The sequence below is a fragment of the Eucyclogobius newberryi genome, unplaced genomic scaffold, assembly GCF_026437365.1.
Source record: "Eucyclogobius newberryi isolate DKJ021-1_F unplaced genomic scaffold, fEucNew1.0.hap1 SCAF_4, whole genome shotgun sequence".
Lineage (NCBI taxonomy): Eukaryota > Metazoa > Chordata > Actinopteri > Gobiiformes > Gobiidae > Eucyclogobius > Eucyclogobius newberryi.
Window position 1 is genome coordinate 9,212,170 of NW_027316056.1, and position 7,500 is coordinate 9,219,669.

A 7,500-nucleotide genomic window follows, 5' to 3' on the forward strand; every position below is an offset into this window, starting at 1 on the left:
AATGTTTAAAAAATGCAGTTCACATCATTCAAATGCAAAACATTCTACACACATTCAGTGTGAAATAAAAGGTAATAAAATCACAAAATAATCTTCATAGACTGGTTTAAATGGCTGTGGACAGTGAGCAAAAGTGGGAGGATTGGTCCCCCTGACTGTCCAGTAAGAGCCAGGGCCCTGACAGTAGATGTGGCTCACACAAGATCAGGGCTTTTCAACATCAAATCAGGCCCAGGACCATCTTTCAAATATTAAATCAAAACCAAAATCTAAAAATCTTGTTGACTGAATTATTTCTAGGTTAGCCCTACTTTGGACCAGGTTTGGTCTGGTTTAGTCCCTGTTTTACTCAGCTTTAGACTTGTTTTGATTCAGGGTTGGTCCTGGTTCAGAGCTGGTTGGGAGTTCTAGTTTAATTCTGGTTCAGATGGGACATTAGGCAAAGCAATGTTTGTTATTTCTCACATAAATCTAATCTATCAGTAGTTATTTCATTGTATTAACTCAATGTAATGAAATAAAGTTGGGGATATTTTATGCAACTCAAATTACAGTTACAGTATTGTCCACCTCCGGCCCAGAAGCCTTGGACCTCCAGAAAGTGTAGCAGTTCTGTGTTTGTCCACTAGAGGGCAGTAGAGCTGCTCAAACCACCTTCAGGCTAAGTGTTTTCATCAAGTTAAAACCTCAAAAAGATCATAAATACTAATACTATAGTATCTGTAGTTTTCTTAATGCTTATTCCACCACTGCTGCTTTATTTAAACAGATTTGTGTTTCTGAAATGTTTCAAACTAAAATATGACTTAGATTAGATTTCAACTAATGATTATTTTACTCCTCAGCCTCCCAGGTAAGGTCTATTCCAAGGTACTGGAGAGGAGAATCCGACCGATAGTCAAACCTCGGATTCAGGAGGAGCAGAGTGGTTTTCGTCCCGGTCGTGGAACACTGGACCAGCTCTGTACCCTCCATCGGGTGCTCGAGGGTTCATGGGAGTTTGCCCAACCAGTCCACATGTGCTTAGTGGATCTGGAGAAGGCTTTCGACCATGTCCCTCGGGGTGTCCTTTGGGGGGTGCTCTGGGAGTACGGGGTCCGGGGCCCTTTGCTCAGGGCTGTCCGGTCCCTGTATGACCGGAGCAGGAGCTGTGTTCGCATTGCCGGCACTAAGTCAGACCTGTTCCCAGTGCATGTTGGACTCCGCCAGGGCCGCCCTTTGTCACCGGTTCTGTTCATAGTTTTTATGGACAGAATTTCTAGACGCAGTCAGGGGTCGGAGGGTGTCCGGTTTGGGGACCACAGGATCTCATCTCTGCTGTTTGCAGACAATGTTGTCCTGATGGCTCCATCAAACCCGGACCTGCAACATGCACTGGGACGGTTTGCAGCCGAGTGTGAAGCGGCTGGGATGAGAATCAGCACCTCCAAATCCGAGGCCATGGTTCTCGACCGGAAAAAGGTGGCTTGCCCTCTCCAGGTGGGTGGGGAGTCCTTGCCCCAAGTGGAGGAGTTCAAGTATCTCGGGGTCTTGTTCACGAGTGAGGGAAGGATGGAGCGTGAGATCGACAGGTGGATCGGTGCAGCGGCTGCAGTGATGCAGTCACTGCATCGGACTGTTGTGGTGAAGAAGGAGCTGAGCCGAAAGACAAAGCTCTCTATTTACCGGTCGGTCTACGTTCCTACCCTCACCTATGGTCATGAGCTTTGGGTAGTGACCGAAAGAACAAGATCGCGGATACAAGCAGTCGAAATGAGTTTCCTCCGCCGTGTGGCTGGGCGCTCCCTTAGAGATAAGGTGAGGAGCTCGGCCACACGGGGGGAGCTCGGAGTAGAGCCGCTGCTCCTCCACGTCGAGAGGAGCTAGCTGAGGTGGCTCGGGCATCTGTTCCGGATGCCTCCTGGGCGCCTCCCTCGGGAGGTGTTTAAGGCATGTCCCACCGGGAAGAGGCCCCGGGGAAGACCCAGGACACGCTGGAGAGACTATGTCTCTCGGCTGGCCTGGGAACGCCTCGGGATCCCCCCGGAGGAGTTAGAGGAAGTGTCTGGGGAGGAGGAAGTCTGGGAGTCCCTGCTCAGACTGCTGCCCCCGCGACCCGGCCCCGGATAAAGCGGCAGAAGATGGATGGATGGATTATTTTAGTGGTCAGCTAGTGAAAATATGATTTCTTTATGACTTTTTTAAATACACCATCAACTAAATAATGGTTAAAGTACAGGATGTTGAAAATCAGAAATAATTATTCTTGTTTGGCATTTATATGAATTAATGGCGCTGACTTTTTAAACAGACTAAAACCACATGGAAAAGAGTTTTTTCAAACAAAGACAGTGGAATTAAATATATGTTTGTCTTGAAAAACAATCGTAAACGTCTTGATTTACAATTGACCTGACAATTGACCTCATTTTCAGTTAAGTGTTTAAACATTATTTTAGTTCAACATCCATGATCCTTTGCTGCTGCTCCTGTACTTTTTGCTGTTGCTACAAAACGACTATTATTTTGATTTATTTGCCTGAGCTCATGTTTCCTTCGTGGTTTCCCTTTCCTCCTCTGAGCTTTAGTCAAACACTTAATATGTTGCGTTTGATTGACAGCCGAAGAATGGAGGAATCAAGGAAACAAGGCGAGGAAACACCCGAAGCTGCTCATGGTTGACTGCTTTTAACTGCTTCATCACCATCACAGACTTAGTTATTACGCTCTTCCCGTCCTGCTGTTGACCTGCTGTAGTCCTGCTTTAGTCCTGCTTTAGTCCTGCTTTAGACCTGCTTTAGACCTGCTTTAGTCCTGTTTCAGTCCTGCTTTAGTCCTGCTTTAGACCTGGTTTAGACCTGCTTTAGACCTGCTTTAGTCCTGCTTTAGACCTGCTTTAGTCCTGCTTTAGACCTGCTTTAGTCCTGTTTTAGTCCTGCTTTAGTCCTGCTTTAGACCTGCTTTAGTCCTGTTTTAGTCCTGCTTTAGTCCTGCTTTAGTCCTGCTTTAGACCTGCTTTAGACCTGCTTTAGTCCTGCTTTAGACCTGCTTTAGTCCTGTTTTAGTCCTGCTTTAGTCCTGCTTTAGACCTGCTTTAGTCCTGTTTTAGTCCTGCTTTAGTCCTGCTTTAGACCTGCTTTAGACCTGCTTTAGTCCTGCTTTAGACCTGCTTTAGTCCTGCTTTAGTCCTGCTGTAGTCCTGCTTTAGTCCTGCTTTAGTCCTGTTTTAGTCCTGCTTTAGTCCTGCTTTAGACCTGCTTTAGTCCTGCTTTAGTCCTGCTTTAGTCCTGCTTTAGTCCTGCTTTAGTCCTGCTGTAGTCCTGCTTTAGTCCTGCTTTAGACCTGCTGTAGTCCTGCTTTAGTCCTGCTTTAGTCCTGCTTTAGACCTGCTTTAGACCTGCTTTAGTCCTGTTTCAGTCCTGCTTTAGTCCTGCTTTAGACCTGGTTTAGACCTGCTTTAGACCTGCTTTAGTCCTGCTTTAGTCCTGCTTTAGTCCTGCTTTAGACCTGCTTTAGTCCTGCTTTAGACCTGCTTTAGTCCTGTTTTAGTCCTGCTTTAGTCCTGCTTTAGACCTGCTTTAGTCCTGTTTTAGTCCTGCTTTAGTCCTGCTTTAGACCTGCTTTAGACCTGCTTTAGTCCTGCTTTAGACCTGCTTTAGTCCTGCTTTAGTCCTGCTGTAGTCCTGCTTTAGTCCTGCTTTAGTCCTGTTTTAGTCCTGCTTTAGTCCTGCTTTAGACCTGCTTTAGACCTGCTTTAGTCCTGCTTTAGTCCTGCTGTAGTCCTGCTTTAGACCTGCTTTAGTCCTGCTTTAGTCCTGCTTTAGTCCTGCTTTAGTCCTGCTATAGACCTGCTTTAGTCCTGCTTTAGTCCTGCTGTAGTCCTGCTTTAGTCCTGCTTTAGTCCTGCTTTAGTCCTGCTTAAGTCCTGCTTTAGACCTGCTTTAGTCCTGCTTTAGTCCTGCTTTAGTCCTGTTTTAGTCCTGCTTTAGTCCTGCTTTAGACCTGCTTTAGTCCTGTTTCAGTCCTGCTTTAGTCCTGCTTTAGACCTGGTTTAGACCTGCTTTAGACCTGCTTTAGTCCTGCTTTAGTCCTGCTTTAGTCCTGCTTTAGACCTGCTTTAGTCCTGCTTTAGACCTGCTTTAGTCCTGTTTTAGTCCTGCTTTAGTCCTGCTTTAGACCTGCTTTAGTCCTGTTTTAGTCCTGCTTTAGTCCTGCTTTAGACCTGCTTTAGACCTGCTTTAGTCCTGCTTTAGACCTGCTTTAGTCCTGCTTTAGTCCTGCTGTAGTCCTGCTTTAGTCCTGCTTTAGTCCTGTTTTAGTCCTGCTTTAGTCCTGCTTTAGACCTGCTTTAGACCTGCTTTAGTCCTGCTATAGACCTGCTTTAGTCCTGCTTTAGTCCTGCTGTAGTCCTGCTTTAGTCCTGCTTTAGTCCTGCTTTAGTCCTGCTTAAGTCCTGCTTTAGACCTGCTTTAGTCCTGCTTTAGTCCTGCTTTAGTCCTGTTTTAGTCCTGCTTTAGTCCTGATTTAGACCTGCTTTAGTCCTGTTTCAGTCCTGCTTTAGTCCTGCTTTAGACCTGGTTTAGACCTGCTTTAGACCTGCTTTAGTCCTGCTTTAGTCCTGCTTTAGTCCTGCTTTAGACCTGCTTTAGTCCTGCTTTAGACCTGCTTTAGTCCTGTTTTAGTCCTGCTTTAGTCCTGCTTTAGACCTGCTTTAGTCCTGTTTTAGTCCTGCTTTAGTCCTGCTTTAGACCTGCTTTAGACCTGCTTTAGTCCTGCTTTAGACCTGCTTTAGTCCTGCTTTAGTCCTGCTGTAGTCCTGCTTTAGTCCTGCTTTAGTCCTGTTTTAGTCCTGCTTTAGTCCTGCTTTAGACCTGCTTTAGACCTGCTTTAGTCCTGCTTTAGTCCTGCTTTAGACCTGCTTTAGACCTGCTTTAGTCCTGCTTTAGTCCTGCTGTAGTCCTGCTTTAGTCCTGCTTTAGTCCTGTTTTAGTCCTGCTTTAGTCCTGCTTTAGACCTGCTTTAGACCTGCTTTAGTCCTGCTTTAGTCCTGCTGTAGTCCTGCTTTAGTCCTGCTTTAGTCCTGTTTCAGTCCTGTTTTAGTCCTGCTTTAGTCCTGCTTTAGACCTGCTTTAGACCTGCTTTAGTCCTGCTGTAGTCCTGCTATAGACCTGCTTTAGTCCTGCTTTAGTCCTGCTTAAGTCCTGCTTTAGACCTGCTTTAGTCCTGCTTTAGTCCTGTTTAGACCTGCTTTAGACCTGCTTTAGTCCTGCTTTAGACCTGCTTTAGTCCTGCTTTAGTCCTGCTGTAGTCCTGCTTTAGACCTGCTTTAGACCTGCTTTAGTCCTGCTTTAGTCCTGCTTTAGTCCTGCTTTAGACCTGCTTTAGTCCTGCTTTAGACCTGCTTTAGTCCTGCTTTAGTCCTGCTTTAGTCCTGCTTTAGTCCTGCTTTAGACCTGCTTTAGTCCTGCTTTAGTCCTGCTTTAGTCCTGTTTTAGTCCTGCTTTAGTCCTGCTTTAGACCTGCTTTAGACCTGCTTTAGTCCTGCTATAGACCTGCTTTAGTCCTGCTTTAGTCCTGCTGTAGTCCTGCTTTAGTCCTGCTTTAGTCCTGCTTTAGTCCTGCTTTAGTCCTGCTTTAGACCTGCTTCAGACCTGCTTTAGTCCTGCTTTAGACCTGTTTTAGTCCTGCTTTAGACCTGCTTTAGACCTGCTTTAGACCTGCTTTAGTCCTGCATTAGCCCTGCTTTAGTCCTGCTTTAGACCTGCTTTAGTCCTGCTTTAGACCTGCTTTAGACCTGCTTTAGTCCTGCTTTAGTCCTGCTTTAGTCCTGCTTTAGTCCTGCTTTAGACCTGCTTTAGTCCTGCTTTAGTCCTGCTTTAGACCTGCTTTAGTCCTGCTTTAGTCCTGCTTTAGTCCTGCTTTAGTCCTGCTTTAGACCTGCTTTAGTCCTGCTTTAGTCCTGCTTTAGTCCTGCTTTAGACCTGCTTTAGTCCTGCTTTAGTCCTGCTTTAGTCCTGCTTTAGACCTGATTTAGTCCTGATTTAGTCCTGCTTTAGTCCTGCTTTAGACCTGCTTTAGTCCTGCTTTAGTCCTGCTTTAGTCCTGCTTTAGTCCTGCTTTAGACCTGCTTTAGTCCTGCTTTAGTCCTGCTTTAGTCCTGCTTTAGACCTGCTTTAGACCTGCTTTAGACCTGCTTTAGTCCTGCTTTAGACCTGCTTTAGTCCTGCTTTAGTCCTGCTTTAGTCCTGCTTTAGACCTGCTTTAGTCCTGGTTTAGTCCTGCTTTAGACCTGCTTTAGTCCTGCTTTAGTCCTGCTTTAGTCCCGCTTTAGACCCGATTTAGTCCTGATTTAGTCCTGCTTTAGTCCTGCTTTAGACCTGCTTTAGTCCTGCTTTAGTCCTGCTTTAGTCCTGCTTTAGTCCTGCTTTAGACCTGCTTTAGTCCTGCTTTAGTCCTGCTTTAGTCCTGCTTTAGTCCTGCTTTAGTCCTGCTTTAGTCCTGCTTTAGACCTGCTTTAGTCCTGCTTTAGACCTGCTTTAGTCCATCTTTAGTCCTGCTTAAGACCTGCTTTAGTCCAGCTTTAGTCCAGCTTTAGTCCTACTTTAGACCTGCTTTAGTCCTGCTTTAGTCCTGCTTTAGTCCTGCTTTAGTCCTGCTTTAGACCTGCTTTAGTCCTGCTTTAGTCCTGCTTTAGTCCTGCTTTAGACCTGCTTTAGTCCTGCTTTAGACCTGCTTTAGTCCTGCTTTAGTCCTGCTTTAGTCCTGCTTTAGTCCTGCTTTAGTCCTGCTTTAATCCTGCTTTAGACCTGCTTTAGTCCTGCTTTAGTCCTGCTTTAGTCCTGCTTTAGTCCTGCTTTAGACCTGCTTTAGTCCTGCTTTAGTCCTGCTTTAGTCCTGCTTTAGTCCTGCTTTAGACCTGCTTTAGTCCTGCTTTAGTCCTGCTTTAGTCCTGCTTTAGTCCTGCTTTAGTCCTGCTTTAGTCCTGCTTTAGACCTGCTTTAGACCTGCTTTAGACCTGCTTTAGTCCTGCTTTAGACCTGCTTTAGTCCTGCTTTAGTCCTGCTTTAGTCCTGCTTTAGACCTGCTTTAGTCCTGGTTTAGTCCTGCTTTAGACCTGCTTTAGTCCTGCTTTAGTCCTGCTTTAGTCCCGCTTTAGACCCGATTTAGTCCTGATTTAGTCCTGCTTTAGTCCTGCTTTAGACCTGCTTTAGTCCTGCTTTAGTCCTGCTTTAGTCCTGCTTTAGTCCTGCTTTAGTCCTGCTTTAGTCCTGCTTTAGACCTGCTTTAGTCCTGCTTTAGACCTGCTTTAGTCCATCTTTAGTCCTGCTTAAGACCTGCTTTAGTCCAGCTTTAGTCCAGCTTTAGTCCTACTTTAGACCTGCTTTAGTCCTGCTTTAGTCCTGCTTTAGTCCTGCTTTAGTCCTGCTTTAGTCCTGCTGTAGTCCTGCTTTAGTCCTGCTTTAGTCCTGCTTTAGTCCTGCTTTAGACCTGCTTTAGTCCTGCTTTAGTCCTGCTTTAGTC